General features: G+C 36.5%; 1 protein-coding gene and 1 non-coding gene across 3 annotated transcripts in view; one reads left to right on the top strand and one right to left on the bottom strand.

Moving 5' to 3' along the window:
* SIK3 (SIK family kinase 3) overlaps window positions 1–26,466 on the top strand; it is a 241,643-nt gene that overhangs the window by 8,202 nt on the left and 206,975 nt on the right. The window lies entirely within an intron of this gene.
* TRNAI-GAU (transfer RNA isoleucine (anticodon GAU)) lies at window positions 2,434–2,507 on the bottom strand. The gene has a single exon. It is a non-coding gene; the product is annotated as a tRNA-Ile (tRNA).

Raw genomic sequence — 26,466 nt, 5'->3', positions numbered from 1 at the left:
TAAATGAATATGAGGATTGAAAAAAATAGGAGCTGGGTTTGTTTTAATACTCTTAATATATCTTAGAATTTTATTATTGAAATTTCCTATCTCTCGTTAAGATGTTAAAGAAAATTAATTTTCTACCCTTTTCTCACAAATCTCCAGCTAAGGAGATTTCACAACCTTTTTGGGCAAGTAATTTAGTTTTGGAATATCTCAAATTTTTATTATTAAGAAGTTCAGTATCTGAAGGAAACCCTGCAATTTAAATTCAGGTCCCTTTAAAAATAGAAGGTTCTTTCATGTCCAGGCTCCCCGTGGGTTACTTCCTTGAGAAGGCCCCACAGGTATAGTCAGCCAGCCAATGTCTCCTTTACCCTCTTCTGCCTTGGAGCCTTTCTTCTTTTGCAGCCCACCAAGCTGTTTTAGGCTGCTGGCACTTCCTGAAAATAACTTAAAGCTATCTGTTGAGTTACCTCTTGTTCTGTTCTTTATACTAAGTGAGCTGATTTAAAACAAACACAAAACTGTCTTGTCACTGGCCCTTAATTTTAATGGGTTACTTTTAATGGTTCTTACCTTTAATGGATTAATTTAACTAGTTTTTGTTGTATCATCTGTGTGCAAAAATCAGCAACTACTGATACTAGGAGACAAGAAGATAAATTTTATTCTCATCAGGGTAGAGAAAAGGTTAGTTAAAGGAGCGGTCCAAGGCTTGTAGCGCAGGCCTGGTAGAGGAAGACAGGTATTATGATTTCCTTACTTCAGGCCAATTGTTCATTATTGCGGGCTGTCTTCTATCACCTTGCCCTTCTTTTTTTCTGATTAGTAAAGTAATTTGTGCTCATGGAAGAAATTTGGGAAAACTCAGAAAGTTATAAAAAAGCAGAGGGAAAAAAATCACTTGTGATCCTGCTACCCAGAGGCAAGAGTTGTTAATATTGTAAAATATGTATTTGGGATCATATCGATATACTGTTTTATTCCTTTCCCCTCTTAACATTTATTACAAGCATTTCCCCATCATCAGAAACTATTTGTAAACATCCATTTTAATGGATGTATACTTTTCCATTATATGACTGCTATTATTTTTTGAGCTTTTTCATAATTTAAGATTTTTTCCAGTTTTTCAGTTACAGATTTGCTGTGATGATCATTTTTGTGTACAAATCTTTGATGCATTTCTGAGTTTTTGCTCAGAATAGATTGTTGGCAGCGAAATTACTAGGAGGAAGATACACATGTTTTTAAGACCTGATACATATATTGATTGCCACATTATTTCCCAGAACAAAGGTTGTGCCTGGGTTAGCCTCCCCAGCAATGTATGAGATGGCCTTTCTTTAGCTTGTCTGTCTCCCCTCTGCCTTTCTTGGCTTGGGAGTATAGGGCTTTTAAGACTCTGCTGCGTCTTTAAATCTAGGGCGATAAAGGACAGTTCAAAAGAGGGTTAGAGCAGCTCCTGAACCAAACCTGGAGGAGGAAAGAAAAGAGTAAGTATGACTCTAACCTTTCAGTTGTTTTTTTATGACTCATCATTCTCTACTGATCTTTCACAAAGAAACATAAACCTAAATTGGAGAAATTGCTGAAGGAAAGAAGAAAGATTAATAAGAAACAGACTTGGATTACCTGAACCTTTGATTTTTAAATAACTGTTCTTTGGTAAACCTGAGTGAGAATTTAAGAGATTAATGAAGATTGTAAATTATTGCTCCCTCTTCTTAATGGTGAAAAGGTGGTGAAGGAGACAGTCAGGGCCATAATTCTGTGAATAAATATGGTGATGCTGCAGCCCTACTGTGTTTGGATTTGTCTTAGGCAGTGTATGTGTTACTCGAGAGATTTTCATGGGTAATACGGGGATATTGGTCTTAAATTGTTTTGGGGTTACCGCTGTTGTATTTGGGGCATCTGATGATATGTTCTTTTCTTTTATCTCTAACAGAAGTCCTGTTACACAATTAGTTAGGGTTATGATTTGCTTACTTAATTGGCGGGGGAACAAATGAAGCAAGGAAATCAGAAATAGTGATACATACTCGTATATACTTTTAATATATTATTTTAACTGAAAATATACATATGAATGAATGCATATAAAAGTGTTTATTATGGAAAATTTCAAACATAAACAAAAGTAGAGAGAATAATATAATGAACTCCCATGGACCTGTCACTCAGTTTAAGCAGTTATCACTTCATGGCCAATCTTTCATCTATCCCCCTTCCTGTTTCTCTTTTCTTCCTAGTTTGTTTTGAAGCAAATCCCAGAAACCTATCATTTAGTTTGTAAATATTTTGTCTTGTATCTCTAAATGGATGAGGATTCTTTTTTTAAAAAAATAACCACAATACCATTATCCTACCTAAAGCAATATATATATTTTAAAGGTATTTAGAAGTTTGGTGACTTTTTTTTTTTAAGGAGGGAGCAGCTCACAGTGGCCCATGCGGGGATCGAACCAGCAACCTTGGTGTTATCAGCACCACGCTCTAACCAACTGAGCTAACCTGCCACCCAATAATTCTTTAATGTCATTAAATATCAAGTCAGTGTTAAAATTTCCCTGATTGTCATGTATATGTATGTTTTCTTTTCTTTTTTTAAAACCACTTATTTGTTTGAGTCAGGGTCTAAATTATAAAGTTCATACATTATAATTGATTGATGTTCCATAAGTTTGTTTTTTAAATTTTTTGTTTTACTCTCTAGATTTCCCCTACTTGTCTTTTTCTTTGCAGTTTGTTTAAGAAACACATTCGTGCCTGCCGGCTGGCTCGATTGGAGCGCTGTGCTCCTAACGCTGAGGTCACTGGTTCGATTCCCACATGGGCCAGTGAGCTGCGCCCTCTACAGCTAAGATTGTGAACAACAGCTCTCCCTGGAGCTGGGCTGCCGTGAGCAGCTGGAGGCTGGCGTGAGCTGCCCTGGGCTGCTCTGTGCTGCCAGGAGCGGCAGGAGCGGCCAGTGGCCACGAGCGGCTGACAGCCGGCGAGAGTGGCCGTGGGCTGCTGTGAGCAGATGACGGTCGACCAGCGACTGACTGGCTCAGTGGGGGGAGCGCAAGGCTCATAATACCTGCATGGGCCAGGGAGCTGTGTCCTACACAACTAGACTGAGAGCCAACGGCGTGAACCGGAGGGGGCGGGGAGGCGGAAGAAGGGGACAGAAAAACAACAAAATCCCACATTCGTTAATCACTTGATGTAGGGTCAAGGCCTTTCTTTGTGTATGGATGCCCTAATTGCAGTGCCTTCATCTCGTTTCCATTAAATATACCCATAGTTCATTATCTGTGATTTCCAGTTTTGATTTGCTTTCTAAAAGCAGAGTAGGAATTTAAAGGCACTTGTGAAGCAGTATGAGTATAGAATCCCTCTTGGGTTTTATGATTTCCCCAAGAATCTTTTACATTTGTATCCACATCTAATTTGGCTTTACCAAGTCTCCTTTAAAGTGTTCAACTTACTTTTCATAGGAACATGTCTTTCTGTTCTCCCTGATTTCTTATTAGTTTAAATACCTAATTATATAGCTGTAAGAACAAAAGCAACTGGTATAAATAGGCTTGAGAAAAAACAATTCTTGGTAAGCATGCACCTTAATGGGTGAGAGCAGATCTGTCTAGGAGTAAGAGAGTAGCTATTAATTGAGGCCAGTTTGCATGCTGGGGCCACCAGTTGCTTTACAGAGAGAGGGAAAAGCATTGATTATTTTGGCAGGATGGTAGACTGGAGGTGGGTTAGGAGAGCTACATTAATATAAAATTATAAATAAGTCAAAGTTCTTAGAAATTTGAGGACAAGATACTTTATAGACTCTTATTTATAGTGTATACTTCAGGGTGGTATTTTGTCACTGTGTGAACTGAACTGAATTTGGTAATGGGCCAGTGACGTTAAAAATTCGGTGAGGAAACAGCCCAAACTCTAGTTTTGCTCACTGCCAGTGCAGTGTTCCATGGAACAAGTTGACATTTTCATGTAGTAAGTTGTTTTCTGTTCCTGGCAGAAGAAATCTTCGTTCTTATGCCACAAGAAACAGAATTGTTTTTATTATGTAAGGCAGAATCAGAGCTGTGTGTTTCTTATTAGGATAAGTTGGGGACCTGCAGGAATTCTTCTGTCTGCTTCCTGCCTCCTATTGTCCTTTCCTTCTGTCAGAATGTTCTAATGTTGCATAAGCAGTGTTCTGATGATAGACCAGTTTTTTTAATAATTCATTTTTTGAAACTGTCAAAATAACGTTTTTAGTGATTGTATGCTCTTGGCTTACTTTCTATTTTTACATCAACAATGATATTGTTATTCTAGTCAAATGGGGCCGTTGTATTCCAGCAGCGATCTTTGTGTCCAAGTCAGCTGCAGAGATACCCCTTTTATATATTATACCTAAGTATCTTATATGTATATAGTAGTAATTTTGGCAGGTAATTAAATCTTGGGATGATATTTTTGGTCCTCTTTAGAGGAGTTTGCAAGCCTTGAGAATAAAATACCTTGTTTGAAGCATGTTACTTATTTGTCTCTTCGACATGTACAGAAGCGTGGCCCGTGATTTCAGCCTGCTGTTCCTTCTGATCTCATTTTCCTTCTTCTTTTTCAGTCAGCAGCTGCATCGGTGCCCGGCTCTAATTGAGCTCTCAGTAAAAGGGGCACTGTTATAGTGGTCACAACCTCTTATATCAATGGTTAGAGTTTTTAGGCCAAGAATCCATTTTGGAGTTACATTAAATTTTGAAAACCTCATTTCTGTAGTGTTATCTAAATTTCCCTTCCTTTTCTTATGCTAGTGCCAGTGTTTTCTGCTTTTCTAGTTTTTTAGGGAACCTTTTTGGCCCATCAAAATTGCCTGAGGCAATTTGTAGTAATGAACTTAGCATTGGTGTGGGAGTCAAGCTACATGTTTCCTGTTTCAGTTTTTATTAGCCTGGCACTTTTCTTTGGACAAATCACTCAACCTCATGGAACTTCCAATTTCTTTTTTATTTATATGTATTTTTTTTCATCAGCTTTATTGAGATTTAATTCCTATACCATACAATTCACCCAATTCAATGTTTTTAGTATATTCATGGAGTGTGCAGTCATCAACCACAATGAGTATCAGAACATTTTCATTCCCCTTGAAAGAAGTGGCACACCCATTAGCAGTGATTGTCCATTTCCTCAGCCTTCTTCTCCCAGCCTTAAACAACCGCTAACTAATCTCTGTGAACATTTCATATAAATGGAATCATAAAATAAATGGCCTCTTGTGTCTGGCTTCTTTGACTGAGTGTAATGTCTTCAAGGTTCTGTCTAGCATATGTTAGCAATTCATTGCTTTTTATGGTTGAATACTATTCCATTGTGGATATACTGCATTTGTTTATCCAGTCATGAATCAATGGACTTTAGCATTATTTGTACTTTTGGGCTATTATGAACAATGCTGTTACGAACATTCATGTACAAGTTTTTGTGTGGATGTATGTTTTCATTTATCTTAGGCATTTACCTAGGAAAGGAATTGCAAGATCATGTAGTAACTCCACGTTTAACTGAGGAATTGCCGAACTTTTCCAAAATGGCCGCACCAATTTACATTCCCACCAGTAATATATTAGGGTTCCAATTTTTCTACATCTTCACCAAAACTTGTTACTTTCTTTCTTTGATCTAGCCATGCAAATGGATGTGAAGTGGCATCTCATTGTGGCTTTGATTTTCATTTCCATAACTATTAGGGTATTGAGCATCTTTTCACATGCTAATTGACCATTTGTAGATCTTTGGAGAAGTGTACATTCAGATTATTTTTTGTGTCAGTTTTTTAGTTGGGTTATTTGTCTTTATTGTTGAGTTACATAAGAATTCTTTATGTATTCTGGATAGAAGTTCTTTATCAGATGTATGATTTAATATTTTCTCCTATTGTGTGGATTGTTTCAGTTTTGTGATGGTTTTGTTTTGTAGCGCAAAAGTTTTTAATTTTGATTTCCTAGTCTCTTTATTTGTAAAATTATTTTAACTCTGAAATTATATGTTCTGCGAATATTTTCCTCTGGACTCATTCTGTACCTTTCTCCCACTTTCAGATAGTTCTCCCTTTCCAGACATTTTATATAATAGCATCAAAGTCTCTTTAAAAACATCTATCAATGTATCAATCTTATCTGATACATGTGTTTTATAAAATAATCAAACTTTACAAAATATTTGACATAGAAAGTGAAAGTTCCCTCTCTCCAGAGAACACATTGTTAACATTTTATAACCAGATTTTCTTCCTACTCACATATTAATAGTTTATGTTTTTTATTGAAAAGGGATCATCCATCTAGTTTGCTACTTGTTTTTAAATTTAATAATATATCTCCAACATTCTTCTATGTCAGTATGTTTTGCCTTGGTCTTAATCTTTCTAATGGCTGTAGAGTATTTCAGTTTATGGATACAGTATGCTTTATTTAACTAGTACCCTATTGATAGGTTTTAGGGTTGTTTCCAGCTTTTTTTAAATTACAAATTATATGTCAGTTAATGTTTCCTTGTATTTGCACACTTGTGGTAGTGTTTCTTTTCTATTCCATTTGCTGTTGCACTATTTACTATTCAGAATACTCTTAAGTCTAAGACTTAATTTGTTTTTAAAATACTAGATTTTTATTAGGTCCAATCTAGAGTAAATTTACCAAAGTTATGTATTCTTTTCTATTATGATATATACAATGTTTGACTCTTTGAAACTAGGTTTGTCATTTTCTTAGTAATTTAATATAACAATTCACTAGAAATAGAATGTTTGAGTCAAAGTATGAGTGCTTCACATTTTATAAATGTTGCCAAATTGCCCTCCAAGAAAGGCCTTGCTAGTTCACTCCAGAGTGTATGACAATACTCTTTCTCTTCTCTTTAACACTGGCAACCAGCCGTCTTTTTAGGGAGTCAATCTGACAGGTAAAAGAAAATGTCATTTTAGTTTGTATTTACTTATTATTGAGTTTGAGAGTCATTTAATTTGTCTATTAGCGATTTGTATTTTTTCTTGGAATTGTCTGTGTCCTTTGTCCACTTTTCTATTGGGTTTTTTGGCTTTTTTTCTCTCTTAATGTGTAATAGCCTTTCGAATATTAGGGAACCTAGTTATACTACAGATATGCTTCTGAACCTAATTATACTACAGATATACTACAGATATGACTCTGTGTGTGTGTGTGTGTGTGTGTGTGTGTGTGAATTTTTTATTTTCAGGTGTACAAAACAACATAGTGATTAGACATTTATATACCGCACAAAGTGATAACCCCAATAAGTCTATTACCCATCTGATACTGTACATAGTTATTATAACATTGTTGACTATATTCCCTATGCTGCATTATATTTCCATGACAATTTTTTAAAAATTATAGTTGACATTCAGTATTATTTTATATTAGTTTCAGGTGTTCAGCTCACTTGACTGTAAGCTTCATGAGGGCAATGGATTGTGTAATTTTTTCCCCCTTGTTCTTATTTTTAGTGTCTGGCACATGTGCTTGTATCAGATTTATTGAATGAATGAATCTTTTTCTCCAGGTGTCTGGCTTGATGTTCCAATACAACTTATTGAATAATCCATCTTTTCTCTCTTGATTTAGAAAGCTACTTTATCCACAAAATCTCTATAGATATTTGGGTACATTTCCAAACTCTTAATTTATTGATGGTATTGTCTTTACTTGCTTTGATACTGTAGGTTTACACTCCGTCAGGTATATTTGGAAGGCCAGCCTCAAACATTCTTAAAAATGTTATACCAGTTTGGGAAGCATTGTAATCTCCTTTAGTAAAACTTCTTGCTGTCCCGTAGAAAACACTCATTTAACTTACTGATTGAAATGTGATGCATTGTGAGATTCAGCTTGCGAAGTAGAAATGACTTTGAGGTGTTACTTGCTGAAGAGCTTTTCTAGGTTATGACATACTTAGTTCTGGCTTGACATCCTAAGTGTCTTTTTACAAACTCTCATTTTATAATCTTGGGCATCTTTAGAAAAACAACATTTTGCTGACAGTTATTTAATGCAGAATATACAGAGATGGTTGGTGGCAGAAAAGGCATCAAGAAATTGTGTTGGCCTCCAGCTGATGTCAAAGCAGATAGTGGAAAAGATATTACTTAAAAAAGGTATACAGAATTCAGTTTAGTGACCTTGACTTCTCACCTTGCGCAAGACATGTTTCCTTTCTGTGGCAGTAGTATTAGACCAATTTATTGGATATGACTTGGGTGAAGTTCAGAACATGGCTAAATAATAATTGTCTTTTTCTTCATTGCAGCCTCCTTTTCTCTGTAAAATATAAATTCTTATAGTCTAAAATAGTCATTCTCGGGGTTTTCTGTCATGTCTTTCTCATGCAGAAACCAACTTTAGGGTCTTGTGAGTGTAAGAGAAGTTTAAAGTAGAGAAATTTAATGTCTGGAGATCTGAGCTAATGGAGCAAGGCAGACCTGTTGTGGTAAAATCCTTGCTTTCTTTTCAGTTGGAACATTATTCTGGAGTGCTTCAATGAAATTCTTAATTCTAAATAACTGCTAATTTACAAGTGTATTTTCAGATGATTACCCACTTTCTTCAAAAAAAAAAAAAAGGCAACGTTTTGTCAAGCTCTTTCAGACTTTTCCTTAATTAGCCTAACCGTGGGTTTTAGAAGTATTAAAGTAGAAAAATACTCAAATAGGTTTGTTTGGGACCCTTAGTCTCCACTCTGGAGTTAAGTACTACTGAAAATAACCCTGGAATAAAGGGTTTTTGTGTAGCAAGACTAGTTGACTTACACAGTTCTTCCTTTTACAGGTTTTTTTCTTGGTGGAAAATGGGCTTTTCTTTTAGTTGTATTCTTTATTTTCCTCAAAACTAGTCTTAACAGATTTTTAGGCAGTTAATGTCCCAGCACACCACTATGCATCTTGTTAGTAGATGTTATCTCATGTTGATTAGTTACTCCTGAGATTTACTGTGCTTGCAAAACACCTATCTGTATTTGAGCTTTGCTAGGTGGTTGGCTTTGTGTTTAACTGAAGGTTTGTTTCAGAGAAAACAAATAGCTATTGGAAAAAGGAGTCAGCAAATTTCTATATGCTTTCATTGAAGAGATTTCCCAATTAGAAATCTTTTGTAGGCTTGACCTTTTTGCACTAAAGTAACCCAGCATTTCATTATGTAGTCCATTGAGGTTTTGGAGCTCTGTGCCAGAAGGCGAGAACCAAGGTTGAATGTGAAAGGAATATTCAGAGGATGAAGCTCATAGTCAACAAAGTGCGACTTCATAGGCTAGGTCCAAAAATAACCTGCTTGCCACAGGAGAGCAAGAATGGAAGTAGCACTTGCTGCTGTTTTGAGCAGTGTTTTAGGTCCTGTTAGGTCATTCCAGCATGATTGTAGTCCTGTATATTTAAGGCCATATCATTTAAAATGTAGGTTTGGGAGGATGTTGCCTTGGTAAATTTTACTTACCCCCATGAAGAGTGATTTTGCAACCTTTGAAAGGGGTGCTTTTCTGCCAGATTGGAGGAAATTAACATAATTTACGCTTCTGTAAAAATGGGGATGGTCTGCATTATAGCTACCTAATTGTTGAGACTCAAATTAGTGATTTGCTTTGGTCCTATGGTGAATCTGAGTGACTAAGAAGCAGAACTCGGTGTTTGGTTCAGAAAAGTTAGCATTGGAATGGATCCCTAACCAGCTTTGAAGGCAGGCAACATAATGGTTCAGAGGACCCTTCTAAGGTTGCAGTAGAACCCTCAAGACAGTAAGTTTCAAGAGTTTACAAATTACATTGAGTGTGAAATGTATAGCACATAGACACATAAACAGCAAGTCAGGAAGTTTGACTAGAAAGAGTAAATTAACTCGACTCACTTGATGGAATGAGATCATGGAGAGGAACACTGTTTTAGGTGGTGGTAACTGATGTTGAGGCTGGCTGAGGAAATGAGTTGTCAGATATGCTGTCATCCTCATTAGCGGTTCATATTACTTCTCAGGTTATAGGCATATGAAGAGATGATTTCCCTATCTCATCTAGGGGACTAGGGTTTCAAACTTTTAAAAGTTACAAAAGAGTAAAATACAGAAAAAAGTTTCCTGCCCACATTTACCACATGGCTATCCAGATCCCCTTCCTATAGTCAGCCTGTATTATTATTGTCTTTGTATCCGGAGGTATTTTATGTGATGTGTATACAAGTAACGTGTTGTCTATTTACTATACCTCTCTTTTAAAACGAATTGTAGTAAATTCTACACACTAGTCTGCATCTTTTTTTTAACTATTATGTCTTGAGGATTATTACACATAAGTATAGAAGGTCCTTTCTAATTAAAAAAAAAATACTGTACAGTATTTCCATGAAAGAATGTATCATATTTTAAAAAAATAAGTCCCCTTATGGTTAGCTATGTGAGTATTTCCAATCTTTTGCTAATATAAATAATGCCAGAGAATTTACCAAAACGTTAGGGTTTAATATGCAGAAGTAAATGTCAAGTCATAATAAAACTTTAACGTTATAGTTATAATAATATCTTACATCTGTCTAACATGCTGACAGATATCTTGTTTGAGCCTTACTGCCGTCTTGTGAGGTAAGCACAGCATTTTGCACGGAAAAACGTAGATATTCCTTCAGAACTAGTGTGAGTGTTAGAAGTGAAGGCAGAAGAACCAGAGTCTTCGAACTCCTCTTTCAGTATCTTTGTGCTTTATGCAAATTGCAGATACTGTTGTAGAGAGGTAGGGTAGTGGTGGTGGGAGAATAAGATGACATAAGGTGACATAAGGTGAGCAAGCTTGAGAGCGAGAGGGGTGTACCTATCATTCCAGAAATGAGGGTCCTGTTTACCAGGTAATCAGCCTGTGACAGAGACATAAAAGGCACTGGCAGAGCATCATGGGTTGGCTGCCATCTTGGAGTACAGTAGTATGGTAAGCCAACGCATGGTGCTTGCGAAATTGGAGACTTGCAGAGTTCCCTACAATAGACGGGGGCAAAACAGTAGTCAAGATCTGTTAAGGGAATGTGTTTGGCCGAGGCCATAAAACAGAAATAGGCAATAGTGAAAACATTGGGTTTTCTCGAGTCCCTAGAGTCAGGGAGGGGATGATGGCATACTAATGACAAACATAGGCTGTAATGCTCATTTTGCCCTGAAGACTGTTCTCTGGAGACCAGGGGAAACTATACAAGGATAGGTAGGTCCTCTTACAACGGTGCTAGACAGTGAGGCTGATTCTTGCTTTCATTTTATATAGTAAACACTATTTGGAAACCTCAGTGTAGGCCTGATTATCAACTTTCCATCATAATTACCATAGGCTAAGTGCCTCTATGTTTTGGATATTTTATATAAGTCATGCTAACCTCTCAACAACTCTGCAAAGTATGTGTCGTTACACCTAGTTTGTATTGAGGAAACTGAAATTCAGTTGTAACTTGTCCAAGGTCACAAACCTTCAAGTGGTAGAGCTGAAATTTATAAGTAGGTCATTATGACTACAAAACTCTTGTTCTTTCCACACACTAGGTGTTAGGCATCAAAATTGAACAGTGGAATTCCAAATAACCAAAATTCATCACTGTCATTGTAACAGTGGTAATATGTAACCAGACATTTTGTCTGTTACAGATAATTTGGGCTGAAAGAGTAGAAGGAATGCTAAGGGAAATGACCATTGGAAATGCTAACAGCTGGCCACACTCACTCTGAATATGCATATAATTTAAATTAAAGTAATGCACTTGCCATGCATATGTAGCTTTAAGATAAATTCTTCTGTGTCCCCTTCTCCCTTTAGGTTGCAATTCCTAAAAAAGTCCTTCTATATAAAGATTATGTAGCTCCCACTTAAGATCATAGCTGGTGGTAGCCAGGACCTGGAACTTGTTGGGGCGGGAAGGTGTGGGGAATGTCTGGGTAATTCATATATACACTGAGACCACCATAATCATGAATTCTCAAAATTGTTAAGTTTGAGGAGGTAAGAATCTCCTTGATTTAACAAATTTTGGTTTATAAACTTAGACCCAGCTAGATTTTATTGCCACTAATCCTGTAAAATTGTACTGCAAAATATTGGAGAATACTTAATTGGATAATATTTTTGATGTACCCTCACCGATCATTGTAGGGGAGTGTTAATATGGGAGGTTGACATTTTGGTGAAATAGTCACCAAAGTTGTGATTCACCATTAGTCACTGGCTTTTCTGCTGGGTTACACTCATCCATCTCTTGCCTTGATTGTGGTGAGTCTCAGGTATTTGGTTACACAACTACCAAATAAACTGACCTTAGTGATAACTCAGTCACATTTCTAGATAGTAAAAATATTCAAGGAAAACAATTATTAGCCAGTGGTGTGTTAGTTCTTCTCAAGAGGAATGTTAACACTTTCCAGGTTATGCACAGTAACATTACAAAGATGAAGGTCCATCTTAGGGAAAATGGCCAATTATCCTCTTAGTTATTGTTCTTAAAAAGTAGAAACACAACAGGATGTGCTTTCTAGATATATTCATTTTAGTATTTAACATGTAATCAGTTTTATATTTCTTTTGGCAGACTTTTAAAACCATGGATAGTTTGGGTTCATTCTACCTGTTTTCCCTAATTTCTCATCATTCTGTGTTTTCTCACTGTTTCATGAAATTGCCATATTTAGTCTTTCATTAAAAAAAAGTCTTCTGGAATGCCTAGTCTTTTTTTCCTCCCTTCTTCTCTCCCTCCTTTTTCCTCCTAGTCATCCACAAATATGAGTGTCCACTGTATTTCAGACACTGTGCCAGGCATTGGGATGGAGTGGTGAACAAGAGAGAGACCTGGTCTCTTCATGAGCTTACAGTCTAACCTGATGTTACTGAGTCCCATCCTGCTCTGCCTTCAAGGTTCGTCTATTCTTCTGACCTTCTCATAGTTCTCTTTGACTTCTTTAGCCCTTGCTGAGCCATCCCTTCTATGAACTACTTTAAATTTGATTCATACAGTTTAGTGCTTACTGATATATCTCATACGGTGGGGGAATTGTTGAAGTATCTCAAGTCTCATTTTAGCAGCTAGAGTGTGTTTCTTAAAGGCAGAGACGGCTATGTTGTTTTTTTGTCTTCCACAATGCTGAGCGCAAGCAAGTGGGTAATAAAAGGGTTTTGATTCAGCCTTCCCTGCTGAATGTCCAAGTTACTAGCTCTTGGGGTTTAGCAGTAGTTGTAAAGATTATACTTCTTAAAAAATTCCTCCCCATTGTTTACCTAACATTTGCTATCTGTTTTCTGTTAATCTATGCTGAAAATGAATGAAAATGACCCCACTGATTCACTGTGTGCTTTTATATTATTTTCTAGTGAAGGGTGTGTATTTGAGCTGATTATTGCGTAGCTTCTTACCTGGTTCCCCTTGTGAATAATGAGGGATGGATTTCATGGCTAAGAAATAGAGGTACCCTAATGTTGGTCTCTTAGCACTGTGCCTGTAATCTTTTAAGCTTAAATGTCCCACTAAATATTAACTCACTTAAAATGGGAAGCTGACAGTGTAATAGCTGAAATTTAAAATTGAACTCCTCAGAAAGATTAATAGAAATAGAAAATAATCTTTTAATGGGGGTCTACATTATTTACATTTTTATGATGTTAGCGTTTAAAACTCTTCCTGAGTTGTAAATGAAATGTGACAACTTAACTGTGAAGGAAACTATGTCATCATGTTAAATGTTTTTCTGAATGTGCTAACAGCTCTGAGGTAATGGCAGACTTCAGTATTGGGAGTAATAAGGGATATTTTCTTTATTAAGGAGAGTAGAGGGTACTGGGAAAATGAAATGCTTTTCCGCCTACACTTAAAAATTAAGAAGGTAAAAGTATGAAATTGAAGGAGGAAAAAAAAGGTCATGGAGCCAGGAGAAAAGGAAACCATTTTTCCTCTTGAAGTAATCCTAGATCCTGATTTAAACAAACCAAGTGCTAAAAAAAAATTATATGACAGTAGGGAAATATGAACATTGACTGGATATTCGATGTTAAGGAATTATTATCTTTTTGGGTGGGGAAATACTATTGTGGTCATATTCAAAAGAAAAAATACCTTTTAGAAATATATACTGAAGTATGTATGGATGACATAATATGATGTCTGGGCTCCGCTGGAGAGAGGAAGATGTGGTCAGGAGAATAGATACGAATGGCCGTGTGTTTGTAATTGTAGCTGGCTCATGTGTATAGAAGACTCATTATACTATTTCTTCCTATTAGGTATATGTTTGAAAATTTCCATAATAAAAACTGAAAAAAAAACACCACCACCCACAAAAAACAAAAAGCCCAACAACTTGGATATAGAACTGTTAAACTTTCCTTCTTCCAACTCCAGATGGGGCAAGTAAAATCATAGGTTCTTGCTGAGGTTGCCAAAACGGAAGGTAGTTCAGATTTCCTTCTACTCAAGTTTGTACTACAACATCACAGAGTAACAAGCCCTGCTTTCTGCCTTCCTAACAGCGTTGTAAGTTACAACAGGCTGTTGTATCCCTCCTTAAGAAGTCATGTATCCATCCTTAAGGTTCCATCCTTAAGGCTCTGGTATCCATCCTTAAGGCTCTTCCTTTTTGTAGATGAAGAAATAAGATTTAAAAAGCAAAACAATTAGAGAACAGGAAAATATGATTCAAAATTAAATGTTGTATTTTATAGTGCTGATTAAGCACTAGAAATTCAGAGAAAGCAAAGAACATTTTGGGTTGGAGATAAGCAAGGTTTTTATTAGGCCAGTGGGATCTGGACTTCAGGATCACTTTTAAATAAAGTATAGGAGCTGGATTGCTAACAGTAGTTTGGGGACAGCATATCCAGGGAGGGAAAATAATATGTTTGGGGGACAGTAGATGAATCTGGATTGATATATTTTAAATAGATGGGATGGAGTCAGTTAATACAGGAAATGAATTTTTAGCTGAGGCTATTGGGCTTGATCTTTATTGAGGCTATATAGGGAGCCATTTTTAACTTATCTATTTTTAATTTATCTAATTATTATTTATTAATCTGATTTGATAATGTAGTGTATTCTTAGTTGCATGCTTTTGCATGGCGAGTATAATTTGACTGTATAACTTTTAAATTCGTTTTCACATAAATTCTTTATTTCTGCAGTGTCCCAAAGGGGCTATTCAGGGACCAGAATTAATATTTTTGTTTTAAAAAGGGAGGGACCCTGAACACTCAGAGTTAATGACCTTAATTAAGTGTGAGCCAATCGATGGCAGATGTGGATTCAGATCAGATACCTTGGGTTCTGAGCTGCTGCTACTCACTTGACCTATATTAAAGGTAATTGATTTGTATATGACTGGTTTTCTTTTATATTTGTGGCACATATAGGTAACGTTGACCGTAGGCATTTACTGCCTGTTTTCACCCCATCTTCTGGGAACATACATTTTTCTTTGACATTTACTTTTTATATGTTTCCAGCTAGATTTTTCAGCAGGTCAGCACTTTGTTTATTTCTTGTCCTGTCAGTTGTTTCACTGTCACTGATAAATCTGCCCAAATGTAATGTTATGCTCCCAGCTCATCCTTCTAATTGCTACTCCTGTGTATCCTGCTTCTCCTCTGCCCCCGCAATTTATAAAATGGGATGATAATCTCAGCTTTTTCTGAGATTATTTGTAAGAGTGGCAAAGATTTGAAAGTTTCTCGTGAAAGGTACTATAAACATCTTAGGAAACATGATAACTGTATAGATTCCCCCACAAAACAACATTTTAATATTCTTGAGTGGGCATAATTTGTATTCAATAAAATGGAACCATTTAAAGTATATGATTTGCATTTTGATAAATATATATACCCATGTAATGAACACACCATCAAGATACAGAATTTCTCTGTTAGCCCAGAGTGTTCCTTTAGGACCCTTTGCACTCATTCCCGCCCAACTCTACCACCAGAAAACCATTGATTTATTGTCATGATAGGTTAGCTTTGCCTTTCTGGAATTTCTTGTAAATGGCCTTATCCAGGATGTACTCTTCTTTCATCAGCATTCTGTGTTTCAGAGTCATTCATTGTTGTTGTCTGTAGATCAGTAGTTTGTTACATTTTAATTGCTGAGGGGTGTATCTGGGTTACTGTATGGATTTAAGAGGATTTATTTATCCACTCATCTGTTGATGAACATTTGAATTGTTTCTAATTTTTGGCTATTACAAATAAAGCTGCTGTGAAATTGATGAGGAAGTGTGGGTAGACTTATATTTTCATTTGACTTGGTTAAACACCTTGAAGTGGAATGGCTGCATCATATAATCGGTAGGTGTGTGTTTAACTTTTAAAGAAACTGCCGAACTGTCTTACAAAGTGGTGGTACTATTTCACATTCTGTCTAGCACTGTATTAGAATTCCAATTACTCCATCTACTCACCAACATTAGTATGGTAACATTTTAGCCATTCTAATAGTTGTGCAGTGATAAATGCACAACTATTAAATGACCAGTGATACTAACATCTTTTTATGTCCTTACTTGCTAGCTATATACCTTCTTTGGTGAAGTACTTGTTCAAATCTTTTACCTATTTTTAAAAAGTGGATTGTTTGTTTTCTTAGTGTTGTCTTTTGATGCATTGGAGGAGTGGTGAATCAGTCTTTGGTATCCAATTTTGAGAGTCAGTAATCTGAAAGAGTAAAGAAAAGTGAGTTTAGAATGGGAGGCAATAAATAGTGTGCTGTTTTCATTTAAAATATCTTTGAGATAATTACAAAGGTGTAGGGTTACACAATTTTTGGTGTTTGATGATAATAAAGTCTATTAGAAATTGGATAAAGCAAGCTGTTTTAAAATAATTCTTGGCATTTACTGACAAATTACATTTGAGAGCATGCTTAAGTCTCTTCAGCACAGGAGTAATTCCAACATTAAAAATGCTAAAAGATTTTAACCTTAGTTTTGAGCTTGTTTTCTCTTGACCAGTCTCTCTGTGAATTCCTAATGCTATACTCTTACAGGCACATTTTTCCTAGATCTTTTTGATATACTATGCTCGTTGGCAAATGATAAAGTCATCAGTGTACCTGAAGAGCTTTTTCTTTCTTTTTTTTCTGACTGAATATGAGATGTGGAGTGTGCAATTTCTAACATTACTGATAAGGTTTCTCTTTCTCTTTTAATATGAGGAATCTTAAGAAACTTCACTAAGAACTTAAAACCTGGGTTTGCTCTCCTGATAATTTCTTTTTACTCACATCTTTATTGGTGAATCAGGCCAGAGAGATTGTAGGACCTAGTTTCTCATTTTCAAAAGTTAAACAGTTTGTTTTGGTTGCAAATATCCTGGCAGCTGAATTTAGATTGAGCAGAAGATGCTGACATGCTTAGTGGCTCTGAGTATGATGTTCTATAAACCGAGATACTATGTCTGGTTACATATATGGTAACACGTAAGGATTCTTTTCTTTCCTTTGTAGAGAAATTACCTCACTAACTTATGATTCCATTTTAGTTGTGGTTATATCTTCTGAGACATGGGTACTGATTATTTTAGCTTAAACTTGTTTGACGTTTAAGTAGTGGAAAAAAACAAAACAAAAAACCTCTTAGCTGTCATATAATTCGTTATAGAAGCTGAACATTTAAGTGCATTGTAAGAAACCAGCAAAGCTAATTTCCAATTCATCCAGAGCAAAGGAATTTAATATTCTAACCAGCAAAAGGCAACTGAAAAACAAGTAGACTTGGACTATTTTATGTGCTTTCAATATGTAAGATTTTTTTTTCATCTTTTCTTATGTTTTTCTTTTTTTTTCATGTTTTTCTTCTTAGTCTTTTACTTAAGTAGTTTCCAAATTGGTTGAGGGAATTAAAATGGTAACTGAGTACCTAATACAAGATTTTCCTGCTGTGTTTGCGAACCACTTTTTTAGAAAAACCCTTCCATTGGCAGTCTTCTTGAGGGCATGTACTTTTCCTACATTTAGCAATTTGGGGTCTGAAGCTTTGCATTTAGTTAAGAGGTGATAAATAGCTCAAAAACATTTTTTTTTCTTTACCAGTTTAGTGATCGAGAACTGATTCAGATTTGAAACTGGAGTCAATATTGAGTCACTTGCATTGACTTAAACAGTTGATATCTGTTACTATTATATTAGACATAGTATTTTGGACAAGTGGGCACTGTTTCAGTATTTTGTGTTGTGTTGCTAAATTTTTTGTCTGGTTTAGACATTTTGGAAGGCCACTGAAAATTGAACATAGTGGCCGACTTGGGGAGGAGAAAAAAATTTGGCATATTTATACTTAAAGAATTCTTAGGAGAATTTTGATAACTTGAAGAAGCTATGTTTTCCAAATGTCATAAGAGTTTGAGGTTAAGTAACTGTCTGGAAAACCATAAAATGTGTAATTCTTACTGAAAGTATCAGCCTTTTAAGCTAAAACTGTCACTCAATATTTTTTCTTCTATAATTAAACAAAAGTAAATAAAGAAAAACAGCATAGAGGCGGCCGGTTAGCTCATTTGGTTAGAGCGCGGTGCTCTTAAGGTTGCCGGTTCATCCCCACATGGGCCACTGTGAGCTGCACCCTCCACAACTAGATTGAAACAACTACTTGACTTGGAGCTGAGGGGTCCTGGAAAAACACACTTAAATAAATAAAAGTTTAAAAAAAAAAAAGAAAGAAAAACAGCATATTCATTGTGAAAAGTTCAGTTTATATAGAAATTTATAAAGAAAAAAACTGACTCTTTCCTCAATTCCCAAATTCTGCTTTCTAGAGATAACGACTGTTAATAATAGTTTAGTAGTATATGTTCTACTGTACCTTTTTCTGTGCACATGCAAATTTTTGTAGGTAGATTTTGGGGGGTTTATTTTATTTTGTTCCACTGCAGCTTTTGTAACTCAGTCTCTTTGAATCTGAGTATATAAATCTACTTTATTCCCCATTTTCCTGCTAACTTTTTGAAAGATTATTATTATTTTTTTATTCATGTATATGACCTGAAAAAAAAAATCACATTATGGTTAGTAATTCTTTGTTATTACGTATGATATATTTTCTCTCTGCATCTCATTTGTCTTAACTTTTAACTTTTGTGGTATCTTTTGTCATATAAAAGGTTTTTTCTTTTTTTAAACTGTCATTCCAATATGACTTCTGGTTTTTATTTTGGAATGTAGGTCCCCACCGGAACATTTAAAATCTTCTGTTTCCTTTTAGTACTTTGGATATTTGTTTTTAATATTTAGGTTTTTAATCCACTTGGAATATATTTGAAGTACAATGTGAGATAAGTTTCTGACTTAAAAAAATTGATAGTTTTAATCATTTATCTACTATTTGAAATGGTCCTAATAGTTTTAATCATTTATCTACTATTTGAAATGGTCATAACATAGACTTTTAATAAAGATTACTTATTTGTGTACCTTTTCTACATGTTTTAGTTACTGTCACTTTCGCGTATGTTTCAAAATTTCATTAACTATTACAATTGATTCTTTATCTGTTTTTTAGATTATTATAAGCATCAGCAAGTAATAAATTGGACCCTTCCAGCATTTATGCTTCTGTTTTAGTGACAGTGTTTAAGATACAGTGCTTTTCTCAACTTTATATGTGCAGAAATTATCTGGGGGATCTTATTAAAATGCAGATTCTGTAGGTCTGGGGTGGGCCTGAGAGTTGCATGTCTGAAAAGCCACCACGTAATGTTAATTTATAAGTTTATAGACCTTACTTTGAGTAACAAGGAGCCAGTATTTTTTGAACACTTAATTTGTTTAGTCACTGTTCTAAGTGCTTCATACGTATGAACTCATTTGATGTTCTTAACTCCAATGTGATTATTATCCCCAAATTTACCAGTCAACAACCTGAGACTTAGCAAAGTTTATAACTTGTCCGAAGTGACACAACCAGTAAGTGGAAGAGACTTAGTTTTAGTTTTAAATTAATAGACTTTATTTTTTGGAACAGTTTACAGGAAAATTGAGCATGAAGTACAGAGAATTCCCACATACCTCCTTATCTCCGCCCCTCTCCCCAGCTACCCCTAGTATTAACATCTTGTGTAAATGTGGCACATTTGTTATAATTAATGAGCCAGTATTGATTGATACATTGTTGTTAACTAAGTCCATAGTTTACTTTAGTATCCATCCATGTTTTATCTTTTACAGTTCTCTTTGGACAAATGCATAATGTCATGTGTCTACCATTATAGGGTCTTACAGAGTAGTTTCACCGCCCTAAAAATTTCCGGTGCTCCACCTACTCATTTCCCCCCTTCCCTAAACCCTGTCAAACACTGACCTTTTTACTGTCTGTAAGTTTGCCTTTTCTAGAATGTCATATAGTTGGAATCATGCAGTATGTAGCCTTTTCAGATTGGCGTCTTTCACTTGGCAATATGTATTTAAGGTTCCTCCGTGTCTTTTCGTGACTCGATAGCTCTGTTTTTTTAAATAATTGAATAATATTCCAATATCTGGATGTACCATAGTTTATCTGTTTACCTATTGAAGGACATCTTTAGTGCTTCCAGGATTTGGCAATTATTAATAAAGCTGCCGTTAACATCCACGTGCAGATTTTCATGTAGACCTAAATTTTCAACTCATTTGGATAAATACAGAGGTGTATGAGTGCCATATAGTATGTTAAGAATATGTTTAGTTTTATAAGAAACTGCCGAACTGTCTCCCAGAGTGGCTGTATCATTTTGCGTTCCCACCAGCAGTGAATGAGAGTTCCTGTTGCTCCACATCCTCACCAGCATTTGGTGTTGTCAGCGTTTCGGATTTTTGTAGTTCTGATAGGTCTGTCATGGTATCTTGTTTTAATTTTCTATTCCCTAATGACATATGATGTTGAGCATCTCTTTTTCTTTTTTTTTTTTTTTTAAAGATTTTATTGGGGAAGGGGAACAGGACTTTTATTGGGGAACAGTGTGTACTTCCAGGACTTTTTTCCAAGTCAAGTTGTTGTCCTTTCAATCTTAGTTGTGGAGGGTGCTGTTCAGCTTCAAGTTGTCGTTCTCTCAGTCTTAGTTGTGGAGGGCGCGGCTCAGCTCCAGGTCCAGTTGCCGTTGCTAGTTGCAGGGGGCGCAGCCCACCATCCCTTGCGGACTCGAGGAATTGAACCGGCAACCTTGTGGTTCAGAGCCCGCACTCCAACCACCTGAGCCATCGGGAGCTCAGCGGCAGCTCAGCTCAAGGTGCCGTGCTCAGTCTTAGTTGCAGGCGGCAGAGCCCACCATCCCTTGTGGGACTCGAGGAGTTGAACTGGCAACCTTGTGGTTGAGAGCCCACTGTCCCATGTGGGAATCGAACCGGCAGCCTTTCGAGTTAGGAGCACGGAGCTCTAACCGCCTGAGCCACCGGGCCGGTCTGAGCATCTTTTCATGAGCTTATTTGCTATCTGTGTAGCTTCTTTGGTGAGATTCAGATCTTTTGCCCGTTTTTTAATATGATCTTTTTGTTTTCTTATTGTTGAGTTTTAAAAGTTCTTTGTATGTTTTGTATACCAGTCCTTCATCAGGTACATGTTTTACAAAGATTTTCTCCCAGTTTTTGGCTTGTCTGTGCTTTAGTTTTCACCCTTACCGCGATGCTTGCTCTCCAGCTGTGACAAATAATCAAGTAAAGAAAGTTTCCTTCTCTATTTGTCCTAGAGCTTTTGTCAGGAATGGCTATTCAGGGAAGTACTTGAAAATTATTTGGCTAAATGAATAGGTTAAGATTTGTTTTTAGCAAGGCATCCCTGTTTTATTCCAGATACCTAAAAACACATTATTTACAGTATTTAAGTATTTGTCCCTCACTTGTCTGTAGCAGTGCTATTCCCATCGTCATTCAGACTTCTACCTCTGAAATCATGAATTTGGAAATTTTGCTCTCTGACCACAGTTTCCTGTCTTCCAGTTTTGCCATTTGCTGAACTTAGTTTCAGATCTCACTGAGGCTTCCAGCCCCTTCAATTTTTCCTGCCTCTAAATTTGTGACAGTCTTCCTGGCATCACTTTATGCCATGTGGACACCGTAGTCGGTCACTTTCAGTGAGTCACAGTGTCCTCAGTTCTCCGGCACCTTTGTTCTTCTCTCCCACATGCCATGCAGCTTTCCAGCTGTGGGCTAACAATGCTGCCCGTTTTCTGTGTTCCTGCTCCAGGGCCTGAAGAAGTCATTGAGTCATATTAGTTCTATTACTAATTCCTGTGTTCTACCCTCGTTGTGGTGGTTACGCTCTTCAGTCGTCGTCTTGTCTGTCGTCGATTTCTTTTCTCCTTCACCAGAATGACCGTTCTTTCTAAATCGACCTATTTCCCACTTTGATAAGCTCAGGTTCCTCTCTCTCTATAACAGGAGACCCCCTACTCCAGTAAAGTGATCTTAAGAAAAAAGAAAAACCAACATATCTGTTACGTTATTTCCAGTACCTTTTGTTATTCAGATAAAGATAAAATTCCTAAGTTTAGCACTCCTGTTTTAGTTCTCCAGCCTCATCTGCCTTCCTCTCAGAGCTTCACTGGCTTTTTTCAGATCCCTGTGGTGCCAAGCTCATTCTTAGTTAGTACAGGATAGGATCTTCAGCTGTGTTCTTCCTTCTGCCAGACAATGTTTCTCTTTTGGTGTTTAATTTGTATTCATCTTTGGACTTAGATTATAAGTCACTTCCTCAAAGAAGCGTTTCCTGACTTTCTGTGTGCCTGAAGATAGATGAAATTCCCCCTGAAATAATTAATAGTAATGAGGGTAATAACAACAACAGCAAACATTTGAGTGTTTATTGTATGCCAGGCACTGTTCTATGTAATTTATACATGCAGATATTTTTAAGTCGTCTAGCAACCCTGTGGGTTAGGTAGATGGGTAAATAAATAGAACCTATCATTAAGTCCCGTTTTATAGACGAGGAAACTGAAGCGAAGAGTGTTAAGTCACTCGTCCAAAGTCACAGCCATTTGGTAGCAGTGTTGAGATCTGAACCCAGGCAGTGAGGTTCTAAACTGCTGTGCTGTACTATAATGGTAATTTTAATTGTGTAATTCTTGGTTAATGTCCACCTTCCTTGGTAAGCTCTAAATTCGTTGAGTTTAGAGATTGCACCTTATGATTGATTTATGATTCCCCAGTGCCTAGAACAGAGCCCAGTAGTGAGCCGGGCTGTGGTGCAACAAACCGCAGACTGCATTCTACTTAATGGGGCAAACAGAGGCTGTCAGTGTGGTCTTCCTCAGACCCCTCCCCTCCGCTTCCAAACATTTAAAATCCCCACTGTTTATTTCAAAATCTAATCCTTCTCCCTGTTTACTTTCTTTATCCTAAAAATAATACATGATTTTGTAAGTACTAAAAATTAGTGTAAATGTATATAAAGTAAAAGTAAATGTCCTCCATTTCCTTCCTTCCTTGATCTTTCTTACTTTCCAGAGGTGTGAACTACTAACAGTTAAATGTATATATCTTCTTGTGCACGTGTACAAACTGTGTGCATGCTTATGCATGCTAATCTGTTTGTGTTTGATATTAAACATTAATTTATGATATTGAACTATATAGTTTTGCAAGGTATCACCATTGAGGGAAACGAAGTAAAGGGTACATGGGATCTCTGTTTTATTTCTTGCAGCTACCTTGGACTCTCAAAATATTTCAGTGATCTCAAAATAAAGTTTAATTAAAAAATTAAATTATAGAAATCTTTCCATGTCAACAGCATATGCGTATTTATCTCTTCTAAATGGCTCTATAACATTGCATTGTACAGATGTTCATTACTTTATTTCAACTTTCCCCTATTGATGGACTTTTATTTCCATTTTTTTCATTTTTTTCAACACTACTGAGGGGGAACATCTTGCATTCATAACTTTATACTTGCTTGGGTATATATGCACAGTTACGTTTTAGAAGAGTTGAAAGAAAGTCTTCGAATGTGTACATTTGAAATTTTGATAAAAGTTGGCAGGCTGTTCTGCAAACCAGTTTATAATTTCACCAGTGGTTGGGATAGAGCCTGTTCTCCCTGCATTCACCTGCACTGTCCTGATGTCATGCCTCCACTTTGGGACTTTTTTTTTTAATGAATTATTCCTTTTCCACTTAACGTATCTCCTCCTCTGTTGGCTCTCTCCTTGTGCCCATCCTCTAACAAATCCTTCCTATTGACATGGCTTTTCTCTAGTAGCTAAATGATTTTCTTGTATTTACATCTCCTTATAAGTAGCTCCTGTTATTATCCCTGTTTTACAGATAAGGAAACCAAGACACAGAAGTTAAGTGACTTGCCCAAGGGCACCCAGATTGTGACTGGCTGGATATTAATCTAGTCAGTCTGGCTCCCGAGTCAGTGCTCTAAGAAGGGGTTGGGAAGGCACTGGCAGCTGCTGAGATCTCTCCTGCGGCCTGATTTTTGTATATCCCAGCTAAAATACTTTTTACATTTTTAAGCGTTGTTATAAGGAAAGAAAGAAAGAGGGAAGGAGGGAGAGAGAGAAAGAAAGAAAGAAAGAGACAGTGTGTGACCCACAAAACCTAGAGAAAAAGTTCACTGACCCCTGCTCAGTAACTCTTTTTACCACCAAATTTCTACCTCTTCACCACCTTTTCTCTCCTACACCCATGGTAATCTTACGTCTATCCCAGCAATTTCACTCAAACTGCTCTGGGAAGGGTTTTCAATGCCTTATTGCTAATCCTAGTTACCTCATTTAAACTTTGTTCTATCGGAGCTCTTTGTATCACTTAACACTAATTACCCTGTTCTTTTTAAAAATTTCCTTTTCTTTAGTTTTCAAAACAGGAGTGCTCTCTGATTTTTCTCTTACTTCACTGACATACTATTGCTTCTTAAATCCCTTTGCTACTCTGTTTTTCTGCCTGCTTTATGATTATGTATCTTCTGAATTCAGTACTTGGAACTCTTCCTTCCAACCCATCTCAGCTCCACTTTCTCTTCTCTTCTTTCCTCCAGATCAAAATGACCTGCGTTTGAATCTGATTTGATTATTTTCTGTCTGAGAGATTTGAATGAGTTACTTCATCCCTGTTTCTCTGTAATAGTGAGATTAGTGGTATCTACCTCAGGATTATGTGGATTAGATGAAATAATGCATTTAAACATTTAAACAGTGTCCCATTTACAGTAAGTGCTTAATAAATACTAGTAGTAGGAATAGTAATAATTGTATAGCTGTGTTATTATTATAGCTCTGTATCTGTAGGACTCCCAGCTTTCCTGAAGTCCACACAAAGATATTCAGGGCCTACTAGAGAGCTACGTTTGCAAAGATACCTTAAACACTCTGTCCGCAGTCTAAGTCTTTTTTAGGCTTCAATGCCGAGTGATTGTCACCGCAAGATAAGTTACTTATTTTCTTTAAGCTTCAGTTTCTCCATTCTTGAAAGGCTGATAATAAAACTTACCTTATTAACATTAAATGAGATAATTCTTATAGAAGTTTTTGGCATAGTGCAGGTGTATATTAATAGCTTAAAAATATTAGACTTATTGTAATTATTGTTATAATAATAATTATTATTATTCCTCTTAAAATTCGATCTTCCTTTTGCTTTGTTCTGTCTAGAACAAGAGCCTCACAAATAGCTTTTCTAGTCTGTCTTCTCTTTCTTATCCTCCCCCCACATGCAGTTAGTAAGTACTGTTGATTCTACTTCACAAGCATCTGCTTGAGTTCCACTCCTTATCATTTCTTGACAGAATTATTGTGTAACCTTCTAATTGGTCTCCTGACTTCCTTCCACCTTCCATCCAGATTTATCTTTATGGAAGGCAGATCTGTTCATATCACTCAGCGGTCAAAGCCTCAGTGGGTCCCTCTAACCTGAAATAAACTTAAAACCTCAAGGCCATAACACCGTAATCTTCTTTGATATCCTCACCTCTTGTTCCTGGGATTTAGGAATCCTACACTGGAAATAGATTAGACCACTGACTATTCTTTGATCGTGCATTCTAAGCTCTCATGCCTTTGTTCTCTCCTGTTATTGCCACTCCTTCATTCTTTTGGCTTAGAGTGCTGTCCCCTCAAATACTCCCTGTAAATAAGCACCCAGCTCTCTACCCCAAATGCCTTGTCTGCTGGTGAATTCTGGTCATCCTTCGGTCGGGGGTCTCAAATACGTTATCTGCTCTTTTCTTCTCTCTTTAGTCTTAACTGGCGTTCTAGGCAACATTAATTTGTCCTTCCTTAGCAGTATAGTAGGTAGTTAAAATCACTGACTTAGGAGCTACATTGCCTTGTTTAGTAATGTAGCTGTAGAATAAAACTGTTTATCTGTGCCTCCTGAGGCCACCTTTATCTGTGCCTCAGTTTTCTAATCCATAAAAAGTGGATAATGTTAGTCTTATTGTGAGAATTAAATGAATTAACGTAGGAAAATGCTTTGAATAGGGCCTCTGCATGCTAAGTACTTCATAAATATTG

Source organism: Rhinolophus ferrumequinum, chromosome 11 (assembly GCF_004115265.2).
Source record: "Rhinolophus ferrumequinum isolate MPI-CBG mRhiFer1 chromosome 11, mRhiFer1_v1.p, whole genome shotgun sequence".
Lineage (NCBI taxonomy): Eukaryota > Metazoa > Chordata > Mammalia > Chiroptera > Rhinolophidae > Rhinolophus > Rhinolophus ferrumequinum.
This window is presented reverse-complemented; position numbering and strand designations above follow the sequence as displayed.